The sequence below is a fragment of the Sinohyriopsis cumingii genome, chromosome 13 (assembly GCF_028554795.1).
Source record: "Sinohyriopsis cumingii isolate HCF-2022 chromosome 13, ASM2855479v2, whole genome shotgun sequence".
NCBI lineage: Eukaryota > Metazoa > Mollusca > Bivalvia > Unionida > Unionidae > Sinohyriopsis > Sinohyriopsis cumingii.
The window spans coordinates 38,347,286-38,371,473 of NC_142973.1; the positions used below are offsets into that span (position 1 = coordinate 38,347,286).

The 24,188-nt window shown below is 34.7% G+C and overlaps 1 protein-coding gene across 4 annotated transcripts in view; it reads left to right on the forward strand.

The window, feature by feature from the left end:
• Window positions 1-24,188, forward strand: part of LOC149785237 (uncharacterized) — a 226,185-nt gene that overhangs the window by 2,569 nt on the left and 199,428 nt on the right. For 3 of the 4 annotated variants that reach the window (XM_089979066.1, XM_089979072.1, XM_089979070.1), the window contains exon 2: window positions 8,930-9,023. The exons of the other annotated variant lie outside the window; for it this stretch is intronic. The gene's annotated coding sequence lies outside the window, so the exon portion shown is untranslated. The remainder of the gene's footprint in view (window positions 1-8,929; window positions 9,024-24,188) is intronic. 4 annotated transcript variants of the gene reach the window in all.

Here is a 24,188-nt window from a genome sequence, read left to right on the forward strand (position 1 = left end):
ATATTAGCAATAAACTCCATTTCAGATGTAAACAAAATGAAAGTCATATATGTTTGTATGAAGAATGAAAGGACACATAATTCAGAACATAATCATTCTTAGAACAACGATCAGAAACCTGTCACTGTTGCAACTTGGAGAGTCAGATTCATCAAATATAGAGCATGTGTCAGTGATGGTTTTGTTGCTTTATTTGACTACCATGTTGACTTGTGCTCTCAGCATGATGAATCTAGCTGTGCAGTACAGAATTTACTTGACAGCATGTGCAGAAAATCCCTGAAGTTAGAGTTGCTAATATTCCACAAGAAAAGGCCATTTTAAAACTAAATGAGAACAAAATAAAAAGTAAATAAAATGAGAGCTCTCTTGAACACAGCCTACATCCTAGCCTAATAAGGGAAATCATTTTCTGATAAGGAAATGCTTTGTATGCTCCAGGAGGAGAATGGCCCTAAATTTGGATCAGATTAAAAGAACTGACTCGGGGCAAGATACTTTGTTCTGTCAATTGATGAAGTCTTGAGAAGAAGTTTACAAAGGTCTGATTTCAGCAAATTCCCTTCCATTCTTACTGATGGATGTACTTTTGCTATCATATCGGAGCAAGAAATAGTGCATATAAGATACCTTCACAATAACATAAACTAAGATAAAAAATTAAGCCCTTTGAATAAATAAAAATATGCTGTATATTGTTTATTTTGTTTTTAAAATGGATTAAAAATGCATATCTCATTGAACCTAAGCAAGAGACTGAAATTTTGGGACAAGTAAAAATGTAAGTGGGATAAGTGAATTTTATGAAACCATTTGACCTGTAAAGTGGTTGTAAAAAGTAAGATGTCAGTGATCTGTAATGGTTGGTGCCTTAGACCACTTGGCCCTGCTGACCCCTTGGCACAGCTTTTAAAAGTCCTTGAATTCCGAGGATTGCCATGAAAAGTCATTGAATACTTTGAAAAGTGCTTGAATTTCTGGAGGAAAAAATTTCATGAATTTCTTCAAAGCCATATTCAATTTATTAGTATTGTCAGGACAATTTTGTTGTACTGTAATTTATTAAAGAAAAAGATTTAATAATTAAAGAAATATAGAGATAGTGAACTAATGCATGCCAGTGGTTGGTATTGGAATGAGTTATGTCCCTTTGCATAGGTGGCACTGTAGTCAAACCAACAATGCAAATGGCTGACCATAGCAAGTGGATGAGATAGCCAACAAGTTTTCTACCGTGAGCTATGTATACAATAGGAAATAGAAATGTTGCCTGCTTTATAGCGGTTGGATGAAGGTCATGAAGGGATATAAAAACAAGGCGATTCATATGTCTTATGACAAGATATTGCATACTTCCTGCATGGGAGGAATAGAAGACAAATTCAAATTCATCTGCTGTCATATTGCATTAATTTCATCAGAATGTAATAAATCTTGAACTTCACCCACTGTTTCGAATGAAAAGTTAACAGTGCACCCACTACCACTGTAATTAACGACTGCACTGCCAGGGAATTATTGATAATTGTGCAGCAAAAGATGATTGTTTAAAATCATAAATATTATGGACTTTGAGAACCATGAATGAACACCATTCATCCTGTTTCTGAGGGAAAAAATGGACAGGCTGTTCAAAGCAATATTTCTGCATAGTGACATAGGTAAGAATGTTTGAATTTTATTTGAAATAAATACTCTTTGAAAAAACCTGTGAAAAATCCTTATTAAAGTCCTTCAGAACTTTACAAACCTTGTTATTGTTGTAGGGTTTAACGCCATTTTTCAGCACACGATAGGCTATACATGGTTGCCAGTATTAATGGTGGAGGAAGAACTCGGGGGAAAACCCCGGAAAGAACCAACAACCCATGAGAAGCTACTGGCAAGCTTTCTCACATACCCACGTTAGCCGAATCTGAGACTTGAACCAATACAAACCTTGAGCAATTAGAAGCTTTCACTACTTCCTCCTTCTTCCATGCATAATGCAAAACTTTCATGCATTGTCATAAAACATTCTGATAATTATGAAAACTCGCCCTCATATGGACAGTAATTGATGGAGATATAGATGACGTTACAAGCATGAGTGATTTTATCTATGAAAATGTGACTTTTGACAATCCATATCCACTAACCGGTTTCTGCAGATAGAAGCTAAAGTTTTTGTCATGTACTTCATCATCATCAAATAGTAGAGCTGGGTACTGCAAAAACATTTGTACCACAGTATTTCTATACACTGCGATATGTACCATGGTATACGGGGCCCCGAGTGGTATAAAGCACTCTCTGTTACAGATCACTGCCATCTCCCCTCTGTCTATGTGGGTTCGAGTCTCGGATTCGGCCAATGTGGGTATGTGAGAAAGCTTGCCAGTAGCTTCTCATGGGTTGGTGGTTCGTTCCAGGGTTTTCCCGGGTTCTTCCTCCACCATTTATACTGGCCACCATGTACAGCCTATCTTGTGCTGAAAAATGGCGTTAAACCCCACAACAACAACAACAACAACCATGGTATACTGCACGTACATTAGGGACCAACAATTTAATATTCTTAGATGGTGTGACATGTTTTTAAAAAAATGTGTGTCAGTAGCTAGAAAAATTATCTTTCTCTGATTTTAGCAAAATAATAAATTATATCCAATATCTTAGCTCAGAAGAAAATCACCACCCTCCAATTTAAATAGATGAATTTGCTGTGTATGTATGTATTGTTGTATAAGTTGTAATCTAAAGACTTTAAAGTGGGGTGATTAAGCTGACACTCTGTGAAGACATTGCACTGACTTGATAAAAATAAGAAATGTTGACACTGAAGCCAACAATTTACTGCTTACACTATTGATATAAGGTCCCCAAAAATAATGTGTTTCCTATCACACTGGTTTTAACGTAGTGTAGACATAACCATTTTTGTTTTTGAAACGTTATACATATATAGTGTGATTTGTTTTGTAATTTTATTTTTGTTATCATGGTGGAAAAAAGTGCTAGAGTTTGCAGTGAGAAACGGATGGTTGGCTGACCGGAAACATGCTTATGTTTTGTTTTGGCCTGATGGGCATGGAAACTTCGGGTTAACAAGACTGGTGAAGATATTTACCAGAGAGGGCCAGTAAACATAAAACACTCAGCAAACAAGGAAATTATTAGTGGACTTTGGAAATCATGTAAAATTCAAACAGAAAAACTTTCTGCTGTCTTGAACATTTTAGGACAATTTGCATTCTTACTAAGAAATACTTATAGTTGACACCAGACACCAGACATTTTTTCCAAATGTGAAATTTTTCCAAAAGTTGGGTATGGCCTGAAGATCCATCATCTCTGTTGCTGTATCTGACACAAGACGTGTCAAGCATGTGATTAAGGATCATAAATACTGTATAATTATGTTTCTTATATTCAGAATTAGTGACAAATGCAATTTTTAATTTATAATGTTTTCGAATTATTTTCTAAATAAAAAATGAAAACATGCTGTTAAGGCACCCCAAAAATATGTGTGTATCTGGTTGGCAGACCATCCCTTTCTTTTGTTGCTGACCCTAGCACTTTTCCCCCAGGACAAAAAAAAGTGAAAACAAAATTTTAAAAAATTCTGAAATTGATTTGTGCGTCTAATTGAGCTGGTTTAGCCCAGTACTTGAAGTGCTTAGTACATTATATATACTAGTCATTGTATCTACAATTTCTTTTTCTTTTTTTAACCTAGTAACCTACCCTAATTTTAAAACCAGAGCAATAGAAAACACTTTTTTTGGGTGCTTAATATCATTAAATTCATAACAAGATGTTTGGGAATTTCCTTAGATTCCTTACTGACAGAAACTACTGAAGTATTGGTACATTGAAAAAGCGCTGAGATAAAAATACTGTGGTAAAATAGTATGCAGGGAATACAGTACACCTAAATCAAATAGCAGTCAAATGTGACCTGCACTGTCAGTGTTAAATAGATTTCACTTGGAATCACTAGGATAAGCAACTGGATGACAGTATGGAACATGCACTGATGGACATAATTGATCACAACATGTCTCAAAAAGTGTGGATATACACTAATGCCATTATTACTAGAACTCTCTGTAGGATCTTAAAAATGAAAGTCCTGTCTAATTTTCTCTAAAAATGGTGCATTATGTGGAAAACTTGTACTGGTAACCAGATATTGAAAACTGAGGGCCAAGGACCAGAAACTGAAGGTACTGGAAGCAGATATTTTCTCTTTTATTAAGCCCATTCATTAAAATTGAAGAAGAAAAAAAGATTGATAAATTGGAGTTGGAACCATTAGGTGATAGATGTAGTGAGTCAGAATAAAATTACTAGTTCAGGGTTGGATGGGTGAACAAACCAAAATTTTGGATAGTCTAGCAGATCACATATAAGTGTCTTTTGTTGTTATTTAAACTATATGGTTATAAAAATTGATCGAGACACATGTATATAAGACATTTAAATCCTTAGTGGTAGGTACTTATTTAAAATGATCAGTGAGAAAAATGCATCTCTTAAGTACATTCTGCAACATGCATTAACTTTCAGATTTTAAAAATTCTTTTTCTTTAATACTGTGTATCAGTTTTTTAAATATTACAAACTTGAATACATAAATATTGCTAATAATTTTAAAAATACAGAATGCTAATTATTCATGTAGCTAAATGGCAACAAACATGTTTATAGTATTTATATATCCTCCCATTTGTTTGTATCCCCCTACCAATTTTAAAAACAAAAGGCACCAGAAATATACAAAATGCACAAAACATAGTCATTTCATTCATTGATTTATAATTTCTAACCTGATTTTCATTATGGAGTCCCTAACACCATCAGATTATTGGGGATTCAGTGCAAATGGAAGCTCCTGATGTAAACAAAGCAAACAGCTCGCTGACCATTTTTGGTTTTTAGAATAGTCTATTTCAGTAAAAAATGTTTTGTCAGTGTCCACTATTTGCAATGTCTAGTTTTAATATTTCTAAAACAAATTGAAGAAATAAATAGGAGCAGCTCTTGTATACATGTGCTGAAAGAGATGTAATCCCATATTTATGAAACTATTGAGATTTAAAAAAAAAATGGTCAATTACATCGCACTTGTTGCTTGAAAACAGTGACTGGCCCAATCATATGTGTTGACTGTGTTGCTAAAGAAACTCCTTTCTTGATTTGAAATGCCAAGTTGACAATCAGGTTAGAACTTACAAAGCAAAAAGTGAAATGCCCAAGTTTTCTGCATTTTTTAAATATCCTTGATGCCTTCTGTTTTTAAAATCAGTAGGGGGTACAGCCAAACTGGATGGTGTGAGACTAGTATAGTAATTCTTTTCATACTCTTCGACAATGGAAAATTTACTAATATCTCTCTCCATGAAATATTACAGTAAGCTTTCTGATGACTACACATGTACATGAAGATATGTCTGATACAGCATCCCTGGTTGATGCAACAGCATTATACATAACACACCAGCCTAATAATAAATATCTTCTAAAATGTCATAGAAGTCTAGTGTTTTGCCAAGTCTGTGTAATTGACCCACATTTAGCACTACATCTAAAAGCACCCTGCTTTCCAAAACAGAAAACCACATAGAACAGTAAAGCAGCACCTCACAAGAGTATTGCTTGAGTCTGTATTGTATCCTAGTGTCAGTTTGTTTGTTTTTGTTTTACAAAAATAAGGTTTCACCACTGAGAGTCCCATCAAGAATCCCAATGCAGTGTAGAATATGTAGAACTCAACCTATGGAGTCAGTGAGTAGAACTCAGAAATGGAATAGATTGAATAGTGTACTGTGACATTGTTTTTGATATGGGGAGAAAAAGAGAAAGAAATAACAATGGCCAGATGAGGACTCACTTGCAATTACCTTTTCATGACCACTGATGAAAAATCAAGAGATGGGTAGAACTTATATGCACTGTTTGCTTCTTGATGCCAAGCCAGATATCATAAAATTTATTAATGGAGTGTGCATGTATAAATGTGTATGGTATTCTATGCTGGTTATGTCATGCTCACTGTTAAACATCTAATATTTGTAGACTTGAAAAACTTAGAACTAAAGTGGATTGACATTTGGTCTCAATATAACTTGATGTACATAAATGATTGTAAAACACAACATTGCAAATGTAATGAAGGTTTGGAATTTTAAAGTCATGGTGCAGATTTCCCCCTTTGTTAAAACTTTATGGAATGTTGGGAAAGCTTGTGGACCTGGTCGAGAACAAGGACTATAGGACCAGAAACCCGAGGTCCAGCAAACTATTGAAGGGAATTGCTACCATAATTACATGCATATATTTTAATTCTAGGCATGTATTTTCTATCATTTTATGCTGTATATTCTATCCTGCATTATATTGTTTGCATTTTCTATCAATTCTTTGCTATTAATCTAATTTGTGTTCTATTTTGCATTTTCTGTGTGTGTAGGTTGCACATTCTAGATGGCTGATATTTATCACTGAGTTTGTTAGGTATAATTTTACAATACTGCAGTTTTGTGTCTTCAGATTCTATTTGAGTGATTTCATGTGCATTTTAATATTAAACATGTTAACATTCTTAATTGTTTTTCCAGCTCAGTTTTTTTCTGCAATTGACAGATTTCATTTTATTACACACTGTTTAGTATTACACAGGTCAAACATTCACATACTAAATGTTACAATGCAGTGCATTGAAAGTTGCAAATACAAATAGGGTGGGGCCCCGAGTGGCCGAGTGGTCTAAAGCGCTCTCCGTTACGGATCACTGCCATCTCACCTCTGTCTGCGTGGGTTCGAGTCTCGGATTCGGCTAATGTGGGTATGTGAGAAAGCTTGCCAGTAGCTTCTCGTGGGTCGGTGGTTCTTTCCGCGGGTTTTCCGGGTTCTTCCTCCACCATTAATACTGGCCGCCATGTATAGCCTATCGTGTGCTGAAAAATGGCGTTAAACCCTACAACAACAACAACAAATAGGGTGTTAACTTAGCACAAGATGTAATAGATTAATATCCCGTTATTACAATAGAGGGCATCGTGATAACTGAATGATAATAGATTTGTAGATTAGGTATAATACACATTCTAATCATGGATGAATAATCTACAGATCCGACCTGCCATGTCTCTACAGGAACATAATATTTGTTGAATAATAAGACAATATAAATACGTCTTCTTTCAGAGTATTTTTTTTTCCATACAGTAGAGCATCAGTCCTTTCAAGGGACTCTTCTTAAATTAGGCTTAAGGTTATCAACCTTTGTAAAAATATACGCACATACTGTTCACCTCCTAAGGATGTGATCATTTTTGCATCCTTAGATCATCAATACAATGTCATATTTTACAAATGTTTTTCATTGTACAAAACACTGGGAGATATTAAAAATACATGGTTCTGTCTTGTATTACATAATAAAATTGAAAACACTTATACCGTTTTGATAATTATAGCAACAGTTTTTTTAAAGTGGTCAATTACAGAGTTACTTATTACCAAAGTTATATTCAACCACATCTTGACTACTGTAATATAATTTGGGGGAACACAACTGGTACAAATATGTGACAAATTTCCCGACTCCAGGAAAGGGCATGTAAAATAATTCTTGATCAGCAAACAGAAATTGTTCAAACTGCACTGTTTGCATCCAAAGTATTATACAGAGCCTCAAGAAGGAACATACTGTAAGAAGCCTGCTTCTTCAACATGAAAGAACACTCCATGGTACCAGGAGCCTGTGGGATCAGTCTCTTCAAAGACTGGTAAGGCCCTTCTGGCAGAAGAAAATAAAGTTTTAAAGAACTGATTGCCTCCCCTTCAAAGCGAGAATTCGAGCACCCCTTCCATAAAGAAGGAAGTGCACCACTCAACTCAAGGTAGTGGGCAGCTGCCTTCTGCATGGATGGCACTGCACTGTTCATCTCAGGGTAGCAAGTCATGCCTTCCCAAATGGATACCTATCGATTAACAATGTCTCTGGAAATGCAGGATTGAAATTTGTTATGTTGCTGCGTGATCATCTGCAAAAGTGGTATCATCCTGCTCAAAAATGGGACCCCTGTGTGGGGTCAAAGGTTGAATGTAGAAAATTTGTTACAATGACAACTTCAGTTATTTTTTGACCTAACTTTGTAAAAGTAGTCATAGCAGAAATAACTGTATATGTGCAGTCCATACTGAAAGATAGATCTTAATTTTTCCTCATCCCTTATCTGTTCCAGTTTTGGGGCTGGATTACTTGGTGGGTGGGTGGTGTTTGTTGGAAATGGTGGAATATGGTGTAATAAGTTAAGGAATTTGTGTTGGATAACTAGTGGGGTTGTTCTAGTTTATGTTTATGACTAAATTTAATGGTGTTGGGTACAAGTGTATTATATTTTTAGATTTTTGTTAATTATTAGTGTCTCTTACATTTTAAAATATATTTTTGTTTTACATGTACTTGCAAGGAAGTTTCATTGGGAGAGCTCCCAAGTACTGATTAGGTTTTTGTGATGATGACCTTATTTAAACTTTGATATATATGTATTTGCATGTTAAGTAGTTTTCATCAAATCTTCTTATGCTTGATACGATCTCCCAAAGACTTGAATTTATTTGAACTTTTTATTCTGCATGCCAAGCATATGAGATTGTTGTTGCTGATGTACAAGTCAGTGCTCAGGTTTTGCACTTCTCTGTTTCTCATGCTACTTCTTCATGTTTTTTTATGTGGTCATGAAACTTGATAAGTGGCTTTATCTTGGGGAATACTGTTGATTGCTAGCAAATGTAGATAGCAGTGTCCAACTTCTCACACTCCATCTACATTAAATTTTAGCATTGTTTTGAGGAGAGATTGGAAAAAAGAATGAGTGAGTAAAATATTGCTTTACACTTATCTAGACCTTCTGGTATGTTTGTTTATTTTCAGAGCTTAAGAGTAAGTGTGGAATGCAGTCTGCTTGTGGTGGCTAAGACAGAGGAGTGAATCAGCTAGTGTTACCTGTCACAGTATAACAATACAAGTATGTTTAACTTGGTTCATAGATATAGGCTTGATTGAGTGGCAGAAGAGAGGGTCAGGTTGCTTTGGTCTCCTGTGTGATTTATGTAATATAAACATTTATGCTATTTAGGCTGTTAAATGTATACTTAAAATGTCGTGTTTGCATGGGTCTCTTAAGGTTTGTTTTGTACCATTTTACATTTAATGTAGTGTGATTACTGTTCTTAGAATATTTGAGAGCTGTTTAACCAGTTTAATAAATATAGCTCAGAAAGTGGGATCTCTTGACTTTTGATTGACTTTGAGTGTTTAAAGGACTATATTTGTCTTGTTTGCTGGTCTGAAGTCTCTCTGCAACACCTTGGTTAAGTTTGAATTTAAGTCACTTTCAGGCACATTATTCTATGAACACATTTATAGTTTATCCAAAATATTGGCAAATATTTACTCAGGATATCTTTGTCGGATACCATATATTCTTGATTATAAGTAAAGTCCTACTGCACATAACATCAACTCTGATCTGTAGTCACATAATGTAATGTAGATCAGAGTCTGTGTTGTTTGTTCTTCTGATTATTCCAGACAAAACTGTATAGATCCTAATTTCATTGTGCTTTTTTATACCATGGCAGATATGAGTCTAGTAGTTTGCAGTTTGACATAACACACCCTTACATTTTTTTTAACAAATTCATTTGATTGGCTCCTTTGTCTTATCATGTGAAAATTACTTTAGTTTTAAAGTTGTAATTATGACACACCTGAATAATAGAAAAATGTGATTTTTTAAATTTCTTACTTTTATTGATGTATTTATCTTTAAACATGTCCAGTCTGCCTGCCTTGTATCAAACAATATGAACATTTTAGATTTGTTACTGCATCATGTGAAATAAAACCATTATCTTGGTTGTGCTTAAAGGTTCCAAATAATCACAAACATTTGCCCAGAAAAGTACTGACATGTATGATTTTCATGTTTACAACAAAATAATGTACATTTCTTTCTATTCTAAATTTGGCCTGCAGCTATAGTCATTACCCATTAATAAATGATACTTTATTTCATAATTCCCCTATTTTGCTGAAAGATTTCTCATCATATTCATAGCAGTTATATTTATTGCATAAAATGCATTTTCTGCATGTTCCTTTCATAAGATATTTAACATTGCATCATTTATGCGCATTAAAAATACTCTACGTTTGGATGTCAGCAATTTAAAGGTGAAAGTCTGCAGATCTTCCATGTTGAATTGAAAGTATTTTGATTGCCAATGGCGATTTTGTGCCAGCATAGGATATTCATTATTTTCTTTAATGTTGCTATACATTTCCTACATTTTAGATAAGTTAGTGGCTTTTGCACACATAAGGTGATCCACATTTGGTAACACACTAAATTATTTAAATGATGACAACAGGCCTTGCTTGATAGCCCACCTATCAACTGTTGATAAATTGTCAGAAAGGGGTTTGAAATGCACACTTGCACATTGCACCTTGTAGGCATGTACACCTAGAAGTTCAACCCATATTTCATGTTAAATAATGACAACAAAGAAATGTTGAAAATCTGTACAAATGTGCACATGGAAAAGAGGCTAGTGTTAACCATGGATATATCCTGCAAAATACTGTTTAAATTGACAATGCACAAAGCAGGTGGAATTCTAAACAAAGTACTGTTTGATCATTGTTTTTGATTTTGTTAAAAAAACAAAATTTATTTCCATTAAGTATTATAAATTGAAGATTATTATGAAACATGACAAGTTTTAAAGAAAAATATTAAACAGTGGAGCAGATATTACCATTTAATGGAAAATGCATGTCGTCTTGTTGTGTAAGACAGAGAGAGAGAGAGAGATAGACAGAAATGTAAAACTAGCCAAGAAAACTGTTTTTAACTTTTTTTCCTTCAAAATTCTTGATGTATTTATATATGTACAAGTTAATGGAACATAATTAATATCAAGCATTAAATATTTAAGAATCAAAGTTGGAGAAAGTTTTGTTTGTGATTTTTTTGTCTTTAGCATTATCGGCTAGATATGTGATATATTTTCCAAACACTTTCATCCACCGATGTAAACTTCTGTTGATTTTAGATAAGAGTAAAATAGTTACCAAAATTTGGAACACATGGGAACACATGCACATCACGTACACAGATTGAACTAATTTATTTTGATATATCACATTGAAGGAATTCATTGCTTCTTGATGTATTGGAATGTTTTTATAGTACATTTGTCTTTATGTTGTTTTTTTTTTGTCTAAAAGGTTGAATATTTTAAATTCTCAAGGTTCAGTTGCATATTTATTGTTTAAAATGTGGGGCAAGTACTCATTTGATTAATAATTTGTCCAGGGGAAAAAACCCAATGTGTCATAAATCTTTAAATCAAGGGAGGTAAATTTTGGAACACCTGGAAGTCGTGTGTTTGAATGACTTTTTTTCTTTTGTTTCTAGTGGGACAGCTTGCACGCAAAAATAAAGGTGTGCCACAAACAGTCAAATCTCCATCTATTGACAAGTTCTAAGATATTTAAAAAAAATGATATTTGCATGCAGATTCATCATGAGACATCGAAGATCCCAAGTGATGCATAACTCAAAGATCAGGGTTGAATTAAGAAAGGCAACAGTTAAAAAATCTTTATAAATCTGTTTTCCTAGTCAAGCAGGTACTAAACAGTTTGTATAATCTCCCAGAAGAAACTTTATTAACCATTAATGATAGAAATATAAAAGTTGCTCTTAATGATTTAAATTCGATTGTGTGAAAGGTTGTTTCCCAGTATTTATTCTTTGATGCTTTTACCACCTTTTGTAATTACTTGTACATTGAGACAAGCCCACTCTTTCTTTTGTAAACATTGTATATATTGAAAGTGAAAGTAAAGTGCTTGTATGAGCATGGATTGGAACAAAGTTTGGTGGTTTTACAATGCAACAACACGAGAAGATTATTTAGTGCAAAGGCAGTTTGTGTAAAGTACCTGCCAAGAATGCCATTAGCTGATCCAAGCTGATAATATGGTTGGATTTAGATCAGCACCTTTTTGGTCGTGAGTCAGGCACATTAGACATGGAGCCACTGTGGCTTCTGCTTCTATTAGTACATCTCTAAACTGTGCAGGAGGGTTTGAATTAACACAGATGGAAAACCAACTTCAGGTAAAAGGTATATATTGGCAGTGAACTAAGCCAATACTATTTTAAACAGATGATCCCATTCAATAAAGAGAAATACTGGTCAGCAGTGAATTAACATTTGCCTTTAGTTTGTTTTGCATAGCAACACATAAAATATCCGCATCAATAGCTCATTGGATTTTCAGGTTAGCATCATTAAATGTAGTTAAAAGTAATTTGTTTCATGCATGAATTATTTCAATGCAATTTGAATCAACATTGAATGTAACAAATCTGATTAAATAATGCTAAAACAGGGTGGTCTTTTGACATCAAATTTATTTTTGCCCGCAAGAGTCGATTTATTGAGCATCATGCCTATTTGGCCATAATGTAGTTGCTTCCCTTTGATTTCTTTGCAGTATCAAATGGGGAATCGAACAACACTCAGGACAATATGGCAGGTTACATGTAAATCAGTTTATTTCAGCATGTATAGAATGAATGGTCTTGTGCTGTATGTCTATATGAATTAAGTTTAAATCATTTATGCATAAAATGTGTACATTATTTTTAGAGACATTTCAAGATGCTGATGTGAAAGTTCAAAGAGAAATAGATGTGGTTATCATTCTCAGTGCTGTGTGAAATGAACAATAATCAGAAATTAATTGGAAAATTCACCTAACTGCAGGTATTTGTTACTGTTTTGAGTTGGACAACTGAATTATCAGCCCTTGAAAGAGTAGTAATATTTATTGGTCACTGTTAAAAAATATTTTACTGAGATTGTGTTATGTCATGCATATATTGAGGATCTCGAATGGGCAACAATTTAGTACTGAATTTATGAAACTAGTTGAATGATTTCCAGCTTTTGCGAGCCTTAACCATTTGAAATTCTTTTTATCATATAGTTTTATTTCAGTAGAAATTATTTAGATAGAAAAATGAATAATTTCATTCATTCCGACAGATGTTGAAATAGTAAAAGTATATTATACATATTTGCTAACTATGAATCAAAGAATAAGCATCCATCCAAATAAACAGAACATTTTACGAAGAGAAAACCTTTGTCAACACAAAATGTCCAATGCATGTGATGTCACATTGCTTTATACGGTGCACAGTACCTGTTTGAGTTGGCCTAGACAACACAGTGCCAGTGTTTACATTGAAATTTCACATCACAACTAAATGTTACATTGTTGCGATATTTTTGTGAAAAGAAGATTACTGGATGCAGAAGTACATGTACACACATTTACAGTAATGTATTTGTGACCGGATATTTTCAGTATTTGATATGGAACATTAGATTGTACAGAGGACATAAATAAAACTCTTTTTGAGTCGGACTTGCATCACATGTTTACTGGTTGGATAAAGTTCTGTCAGTTGGGGAGAGGTTTATGTCTACATTCTTCTGTGAACGAAGGTGAGTTTATTTACTTCAGTAAGTTCACATTTAAACCAAGCTTATATATTGGGTGGATTCAATGCTACAGTTATACTGCCCATTCATCCCTACCCTCAATATCATCTGAGCAATACCGGTAGTTTTAATTTTTTGATATTGTTTTTATTTTAGGGGTTTTACCCCTTTTCATGTTATGAAATGGTATGCATGACATAACATACCCCTGTGGGGGTAAATTGGCAATATTCAAGCAAACGAGACCATTTTTCCCCCAATTCCCTTTCGCAAGTTGAATAAAAAAATGGCAGCCAAAAATGTTCAGTGAAAACAATTTCAGAAGACGGGGTTTAAAAAAGTTTACCTACAATCACAGCCAATCACTAAAGAGAATACTTCTCAGTAATTTTATGGGCTTATTTGGACCAATCAGAATCACATAAAGTGATATGTTCAGATGTTATAATATCAAAAATATTAAATTGCACACACTCTAGGCAAAGTGTACCAACTATGTGATAAAATGTATTGAGTATTTGTAAAAACAAATGAACTATATTTACCATTTAGTTGAAAAAGAGGTAGATCTTTCCTTTTATCAAAGGTTATTTTGAGCATGTTATTTCTGTAGAAGGGGCAGTTTCTGTATGTTGACAACATGTGAAAATACCTCTGGAGTATTTGGAATACTCCTTGCTCATTACATATATTCACTTTTTCACTTATCTAGATCTGGACAAATTTCCAAATAATCTACTTTTCTAGAATCAGGATTTACATAGAATTGTAAAATAAATATAGATCTTTATTTCAGAGCTCTAGATAAGAATTTAATATATTGGTTATTTTACTCCCTGGTTTGGAACTAACTGCTTTTAAAAAAAAAATCATTTAGGTACTTGATTAAGACTGAAGTAAGGTACGGTGTGAAGCCCACAAGATCCAGTCTTATATTTTCAGACTGTCTTGATCAGATGGCGTAGTTACTGAGACAAGATATGGGCGTGTTTGATTATGTGGCTCTGTGTGAGTGTTCTTACAGTGAGCAAGTAGTTATTTCAAATGCACTTGGAACATCTGGCACTTGTATCGATAGCATAGTTTATATTGATTGTAATGCACCATCATACAACATCGCCTCTGCTTATAGAAGAAGCAATATAGTGACACATTTAGTTGAATGCTTAAAATGAATTTTGAATGCATTAAACAAATTGTTTATGCATTTTTAATCCAATATACAATTAAGCTACTTCTCTAGAGCTCTCTTATTTCATAGTGTACATAACTTAAAGGCAAATGACACAAAACTTTACTTACAATGCAAAATTTCCAGTTTATTCAGTATCGCCAGATTATGTAATCATCTGCCGATGTTTGGTTTGTTTGTCGTTTTATGGCACATTAGCACAAGTAGGTTATTTAATGGAGAGGCAGTTGGAGTCAAGTGCCATGCCCAAGGACACCATGGTAGCTTACCTAGACTGATGTGATGGTAGGATGTGAACAACGCCATTGTGGTTGCAAGTCTAGTCCAGTGAGCACTGTGATTCCTCTTCCACCACTGTAATCAAAGAAAGAATTAGCTCAACTTAGACATTTAATTAGATCATCACTCGTATGAAGTAAAAGCCTCTTTACATACTGGTATATATTTGTATTATCCTATTTTGAAGCTTGAGAATGCAGGTTTGTGTTTACTTTTTCATCCCTCATGCCTCAAACACCTTGTTGTAAATTTCTATGGCATTGTTTTGAATTACTGTGTAAAAATTATCCTCGCTAAAATTAGAGCAGGCATTACCTCCGTCTGCTTAACAGGGAAACAGAATGGGCTTGATTAGGGATTATAGTATTGTGAGGGATTTGCAGTAGTAGAGATTATAGTAGTGTGAGGGATTTGCAGTAGTAGAAATTATAGTAGTGTGAGGGATTTGCAATAGGCAATGGAATGAATAGTGGTCTAGTGGAAATTAAAAGAAATTGAAACAACTAATGCTACACCAACAGTCAATTTTGTTATCAATGGGCAGAGATAAAAAATGAAATGATTTTTGTCCAAAGGAATATACAAAGCATTAGCATAATCTTGGCTTATAAAGGGTTTGCAGATATTTTCTAACTTGTATCATGTACATCACAAAGAAAAAATAAGTGCAATTACAGTAAGCATACCTGTTTATTGTCAAAATATTTGGCACCAACTCCTGGAGAATATACTGTACATGTACCGTAGTTTATTGAGATGGTGAATAAGTGCCCCCCCCCCCCAGTGAATTGTATAAAGTGGGAATGAGAACTGTGGCCATCTTTAAGGTAAAGAATTAAACCAAGTGGGAGGAAATTACTTCGAAGTTAATTGTTAAATTAGGAAATCTGCATGGTTTTGAAGTCTTTTACATTTGAGATTATGGCCCTGATGACACATGAAAGAATCCTAAATATGCTATCACTTATCTCCTGACATAATTATTCACTATTTATTATTTTATATTTGCTCCTTTTTATATTTTTTTTTATTCTTGTATGTCGGTAGAGAAAATGTTAACGAATTGCTGTATCAGTTTTAAAATCAGTGCCCTTTGAAAAGTTACTAATTATTTTTGAAATCTTTTCTTTCTCTTCATGTTGTCCCTGATATCATCTAGTGACATTAAATTTGTTGCAGAAATCATGCTGAAGCTCATGTTAAAAGTAAGGATTACTTATTATTTGATGATTTTCCAAATGTGTGAATAAATATTTTGCTACAAGCACTACTAAAAAGCCTTTAATGATATTTCCTGGATTTTAAACACTTACAGATGTTTTTAGTATCTTTCTTTCCCAAGAAATTAAGAAAGAAACAAAGCACTTGATCTTTTTAGTTTTTTTATACATCCTTCTTTTTCTGAGCATTTGTTAACATATCCTTTTCTGTATGATAACTTCAGTGATAGAGCACCAGGCTTTGTCAGATTTCACAGGCAATTTCTTCTTGATGAAAGAAAGAAGTCTAATGATTTTGAGGTAAAAGGATAAAGGGTCAAGGCCACTGAAGAAAGAAAATGGTGTCTTCACAATAAAATTTAGTTCTGCATGAAAGACCTGTTCCATACACTGTGGATGGCTTGTACCTGTAGTATTATCTGTGTTCCCACTAGTTCCAGAACAACCCAGTCCTAAAACTGGTTTTGTATTTTCATGTTCCTGTTTTATGTGTATATAATGGAAGTTATTTCTTAACATTTAGAATGTACTTACTGACACTTTGCTTCTTAGCATTGACTGTGTTTATCAGTTTTCTGGCTATCAATATAAGCACACCCTTTTTATTATCTCCCCCTTGGACACAAAACAATTCAACCAATCACTAAAGACATGGCAAAGCATGTAAATAATCTTTGCACTGTGTAATAAATTATAAGGCCCCCAAAAATGTTTTTCCCATTTCACTGGTTTTAAAATTAGGGTAGGTAGGTTGTTTATATATATATATATATATATATATATATATATATATATATATATATATATATATATATATATATATATATATATTAGTATGTATAAAGAATAAGTGTTTGTTGACTGTTGATGATCAGCTGGGGCACTGGAATGCTCTGAAGAGAGAACTTGGGCTAAAGAAAATCCGACACGGCACGGTGTTAATTTCTTATATTTACAGTGGTGATGCCATAAAATATTGTATTCCAGCTTTTGACTGAAGCTGGTTGAATCAAAGATGTCACTGATCATCATCAGATTGATTTGTACAAATGTGAAAAATGGCAGGGTTTCTGTTTGAGGGAGAAATTACATGGCTCATAATGTGATGAAATGTTGATATTGCCTGGTTTTAATAGAACTCCACGATGTTTAGGACCAGTATCTTTCAAGATTCAGTATTATTCAGGTGATTTGGCATATATGACTTTTTGCATATAACAGCAGTATTTGGGCTTTAATGTATTCATGCATTGCAAAGCAAAGGGTGTGTTGGCCAAGATGAGTCATGCATCTAATCAAATGGGGCATCCTGAAATGACACAAGAGGTTGAATTGAAATCACTAACAACAAACTGGTAGTTTTTGTTTTGAAGCTATTTTTGTTATCTTGTCATCATTAAGACTACAAATAGATGCCAGGTCTATATATGTTTTAAATCTGCATACTGGAAATAAAACCAGTGTGTCTACACATAATAGGGCATCACCTACCACTGACAGACTTTTTAAAGATTGAAAGTCCTTCAGGTTGATAGGTTTATCAATAATGTATCATAGGCATTGTATCATGAATCATGTTGCTACATGGCTCAGGTGTATTATTTCACACCTAGAATCTTGTGAACACAACTTGTCTTTTAAGTTTTTTTTAATGGATGTCTTTGAAATTTTGAGTGTTTGTGTGTGTGATTTGGATTTTTAACATAGCTTTAAAATGTTTTTAGTCATATCGCTATGATGTCTGCAATGTGGCAGTTTTTAGTGATGTCTAGCACTGCGGCATCATGCTGCAGACATGTAGCATCATGTCCCACCCAGTCACATTATCCTGACACTAGGCTGACAAGTGCTAACACTAACCTCTTAATGCTGAGCGCCTAGCAAGGCAGCTGTTAGTACCATTTTTATATCTTTGGTATGACTCAGCCGGGATTCGAACCTGCGACCTCATGAAAGTTTGAACATACAATATTATGGTCATCATCTAAAGTTGCACATACAGTGGTAGTCCACCACTTTTGCTCCCTGAAACTGGCCCTATAAAAGAGGTTTCCATTTCGGTGGGGTGGGTGGGTATATTTGTGAGAAGTATATGTATGTGTATAAAGTACGAAAGCTGCTTGTAAAACATTATATGATTATTAATTATCAAAAGGTTCTTGTCTTAAGAATGGATTTTATTCAACTGAATATACTTTAATATTTCTTAATTCTTTGGGTTCGAGTCTAGGATTCAGCCAATGTGGGTATGTAAGAAAGCTTGCCAGTAGCTTCTCGTGGGTCGGTGGTTCTTCCTAGGGTTTTCCCGGGTTCTTCCTCTACCGTTAATACTGGCCGCCATACATAGCCTATTGTGTGCTGAAAAATGGCGTTAAACCCCACAACAACAACAACTTAATTCTTTGTTGGGATGTTCTTGGCATGAGTAATGTAAAACCTTTTAAAAAGCTTGTCATTAAAATTCAGCATCTTGATATAAGTATCACTTGTAATTCAGAAATATTCTGTTCCCATTTATTCCATTTTACCACTGCTGCAGAATATTTTCCTTCTCTGTTATGATTTTGTTTATTTGAGTCATTCCAACAACAAATTTGTTGGCATGAACTCTCCACAATAGTTATGTCAAATAATTTTAATTTTTCTTTCTGAAGGACAGATTTTCCATTTACGAGATGAAATATTGAACTTTGTAATGTCTTACTCCTGTGTTGCTAATTGTATTGCAATTTAATGAAAGGGGAATATTGCAGAAATAAAATCCATAACATGAGCACCTGTGATATTTATCAGCCTCTACATTTGTGCATTCTTTGTTGGGATTTAAGTTCCTTATGCTTGTGTAAGAAATCCTTGCCTGAGTTTTTGGGGACAGTTGATTCCAGCATATTATTTTGGAACCAAATGTGCATTGTTTTTGCTGAAGATTTTATCTTTTCTTTACCTTTTCTATCAATTCTCATGCTTTTGATTGGTACCCAAGTTAACTAAAATCAGTAATATGTTGCAGTCAGCTAAATAAATTGATCACCTTATGCTTCTTTGGCAATAAGCACTACAATCTCATAAAATAAATCTCATTATCAACCTGGTTACATTACAGATTTTAAAAAGCATGAATGAAAACAATATGCTAATTTTAGAAGTTTAATACCGTACACTGAAGGTGCAAAATGAATTCATTACCTTAAAACAGATTTGTTTGAAAAATTTAAGCAGCAGCTGTATTGAACTGTCAGTTACCTTAAGTTAGCTACTTTGGAACTGAATAGCTATTTTTATAAAAAGTACCTCATGGAAGGTTTTTAAGTGTCTAACAGAAATGAATCTTGTTAGAGGCATTGTCTTGTTACTTACTATATTATTGTATTATAGGTTGCCTGGAAATAAATATTTTTGGAGGTCATGACCTTGTCAGGTCATAAGCCAGAACCTCTGCCTGCAGATAAACCTCTTTGTAGTGAACCTGTCCACAGGTTAATTGTTTACTGTCTCTCCACAAATATCAGATCCCAGATAAGGCGTAAATTTGCTGATCTTTTGGGATGGTATACCTTTATCTTGTACAGCTAAGGTTTATGTTTATTTGGAAGGGCTTGTCTTTCTACATTATTTTTCTTTCTGCAACTTTCTTTGCACAAAAATCATTATTTTTAAGCCTGAAAGTTATGGGCTCATTAAATCCCTCCTATATTTTGATCCTTATCCCCTTATAAGGCCTTATTATTATACCTCAATAAAGTTTATGAGATGGTTTGTTATTGCTACTCCTTAACTACTTGTAGGATTGTGATAACACTGTACACACATATTCATCCCATGGTCTAGTTGGTTTTAAATGAAAATGGTGCCATTCAGACATCGGAAATAGCCATCACAGTGGCTAGATTGAAATAATTTTTATTGCTACTTGTAATGGATGGTTATACCAGCATGGCGTTTTCACAGAATACCTCTTATGATGTCGTTGTTGTAGGGTTTAACGCCATTTTTCAGCACACGATAGGCTATACATGGCGGCCAGTATTAATGGTGGAGGAAGAACCCGGGAAAACCCCGGAAAGAACCACCGACCCAGGAGAAGCTACTGGCAAGCTTTCTCACATACCCACATTAAGCCGAATCCGTGACTCGAACCCACGCAGACAGAGGTGAGATGGCAGTGATCCGTAACGGAGAGCGCTTTAGACCACTCGGCCACTCGGGGCCCCTCTTATGATGTCTTATTGGTTCTGAATGAATATGGTGCTGATCTGATGTCCAGTATGGCAACCAGCACATCCTTTTTGAAAATCTTATTATTATTTCTCCTGAATATATGCTTACTTCAGCAGCGTAATTTTACTAATAGTTCTTATAATGTCTATGTGGTCCTAATAGAAAATGGTGCCACAGAGACATCCAATATAGCCATCATGGTGGACATCTGCAGAATCTTGTTATCACTACATCCCTTGAATGAATTGTCATATCAACATGGGATTTTCATTGAAGGACTCCTTATGATGTCTAGTTGGTCATAAATCCAAATGGTGCCAATCTGACTTTCAATATAGCAACCACAATGGCTATTTTGAAAATCTTATAACAATTTTGTCAAGATGGCTGGTGATATCAACGTTGTGCTTTCACCAAAAGACTTCCTATGGTCATAAACGAAAATCATGCAGATTTGACTGCCAATATGGTTGCCACAATGGCCATATTGACAATCTTAAATGACAATGATGCTTCTTGTACATCTAGTATGGCTGCAACAGTGGCCATTTTTGAAAATCTTGTTATTGCTACAAAAATGTTCATATCAATGTTGGGTTTTCACTGAAAGACATGATGTCTAGTTGATTGTAAATTAAATGAATCTGATCAAATGTCTGATATGGTCACCATGATAGCCCTCTTTAAAATCACATTATTGTTACTTCTGAATGGATAGTCATATCAGCATGGGGTTTACACTGAAAGTCTCTTATGATATCTGGTTGATCATAAATAAAAATGGTGCTATTTTGATCTCCAATATGGTCATCTTGGCAGCCATCATGAAAATCTTGTTTCTGTATTGTTACTCCTAAATGGATGGTTATTTCAGTATGGGGTTTTCTCTAAACAACGTCTTATGACGTCTGGCTGATCCTAAATAAAAGTGTTGCTGATCTGACATACGGCATGGCCACCATGACAGCCATTTAAAAAATCTTTTTATGACAATTTGAACAGAAAGTCATATTGATATGGATTTTCAGTTGAAGATTTCTTATGGTGTCCAGTTTGTCTCAAATGAAAATAGTGCAGATCTGACATTCGATATGGCTGCTGCAGCAGCTGTCTTGAAAATCTAGTTACTGTTACTCTTTAAGGATGGAAGGTTTGAAAATATTACCTCTACACAAACTCTATCCCAGCAAGTGAATGGTTATTATCAACATGGGGTTTTCAGCAGTAGAATTATTAAGGTCCTAAATGAAAATGGTGTCAGTCATGCATCCATTATCGCTGTCACAATCACTGTCATAAAAATCTTTTAGTCACTACTCCTCCCTGAATGGATGATCATTATGAAATGGGGTTTCACCAAAAGTCTTCTCATGAGGTTTACTTTGTCATAAATGAAAAATGGTGCCAAGCTGACATTCAGTATGTGCAGCTAATATGAGAATCTTGTTATCACTGAAGAATTTTAAAATCTTGTTATGGTTGAAAAATATCAGAGATCGTTTCAACATTATATAGTTTAAAGTAAGAAAGGGTCTTCTCATGAATTACTGGAAATTGTTTTCACCCAGTAGAGGATCAGCACCTTGAGGGACTCATGTATTGACATGAGATTTTACCAAATGACTTCTAATTATTTCTACGTGGTTCTGAATGATTATGTGACTTTGACTTTTATGTGACTTTTGTGTCCAACTCGGCAGCTATTTTGAAAATCTTGCTATTATTGAAGAATTTCAAATTATGGTTTCAACACTCAGCAGTTAAAAGGAAGAAATGGCATTGAATTAATGCAAATTCATTTTGGCTAGAAAAGCTTTGTCCCTTTGAAGGAATCTTGTTCTCAGATGGAAGGGGGGATTTCTTTCCCAACTTTTAAGAATAGATCTTTCACTATAAAGCGAGTTTTTGCTGATGTAGCAGTGTTACTTTGAAAATAAGAGAGTGGATGATAGGTAGGAGGAACAAATCTTATAAGGATGTTATTTAATATTTTCCATATTTTTTCAATTCTACAAGTTTATTGTTGTTGTTGTAGGGTTTAACGCCATTTTTCAGCACAGTATAGGCTATACATGGCGGCCAGTATTATTGGTGGAGGAAGAACCAGGGAAAACCCAGGAAAGAACCACCGACCCACAAGAAGCTACTGGCAAGCTTTCTCACATACCCATATTGGCAGAATCCGAGACTCAAACCCACGCAGATAGAGGTGAGATGGCAGTGATCCATAACGGAGAGCACTTTAGACCACTCGGCCACTCAGTGCACCTCTACAAGTTTAAAAGGGTCATCACATATTCCTGAATATGATAGGAAAATACATGCCTGCATGAACAGTAGCAATGTGTACATGACATGTGGTAGCTACATGTATTAGTGTATGCATTCCTCACCTGCCTGTTGCCCCCACCACCAATCACAGTAGAACTGACTACTCCAGTGGCCTAAGTAGTTCGAGCATCTGCCTTGGATGTGGAAGGTTGTGGGTTTGAACCCCGGCAGAGTCATTCTAAAATGGTACGTGTGGCTGCCTCACTTTGTGTTTAGCATTAACAGGTTATTGTTATGTTCACCATTAAGAGGTTATTGTTAAGACTGGTTTCAGGTATTTAACTGGATGGGACATAATGCTATATTTCTGTGGCATGATGCCCCAGTGCTAGACATCACTATAATCTGCCACACCACAGACATCGTAGCGCTGAGTTTATTTTAAAGTTACATCCAAATCACACACACAGTAAAACCAGCTATAACAACTACCTGCACATCACAAACTTTCATTTTGTGTGCAAAATAAATAAGTCCCATGCATATTTATCTGTATATGAAGATCACCTGCTTATTGAAGCAGACTTTCTGTGAGTCCAGAAGGTGGTTAGCGTAGATTTGTTTGACTCTCAGTGGATTATCAAGGGAAATTTGTATTAGGGTATAATCGTCAGTCTTTGCCTTGGGTAAGTAATATCCCTAGAGATTAATGGCCAAGGATCTAAAAGGTCAGTGTTACAGGGAACAATTATTTCAATTTCAGGTGTGTAGTCAATAGCTAAAGTTAAGTATCTAACATTACTATTAATTATTGATATGGGATATAAATACTGTCACTGCCGTGGAGATCAAAATGTAAAAGGTTGGGATTACAATGGTCAGTTTATACATTTGAGTTGGATGGTAATTATCTTGTATCTGTGGATAGGCATGTACTTTAACAACAAAGTTACTGCTGTTGCTGCCTTACATTTGAAAGCAATACATGATAGAATGTTGTGAATCCAACTAGTCTGAGTTTTTGATGGATCGTTGTGAAGCTTGGTACCAGTTATAAACATCATCAGATAATGTGCAAATTGACAAATCATTGTGCATCTATGATTTTAGTATTATTGGCTTTTTGTTTTGCATCTTTGCTAGCTAAGGTTCTGATATGTTAACATATCTGCACCTGGGTGGATCAATCTGATATTTTAGTGCTTCGGGTCTGTGAATTTCATTGTATGCAGAGGCAAGCCATCACATCCAATGAAAAGTTGTTCCGATTTGAACACTGTTCCTTCATGATTGAGACAAGGTGTGCAGACAGCTGGAATGGATTAATATATAAGTGATTTTCCAGTGCTGGTCCATGTTTGTGCAAATACATCCTTTTCACCAAATACACCTGTAATGGCTTCTTTCTGGAATGTAGTCAG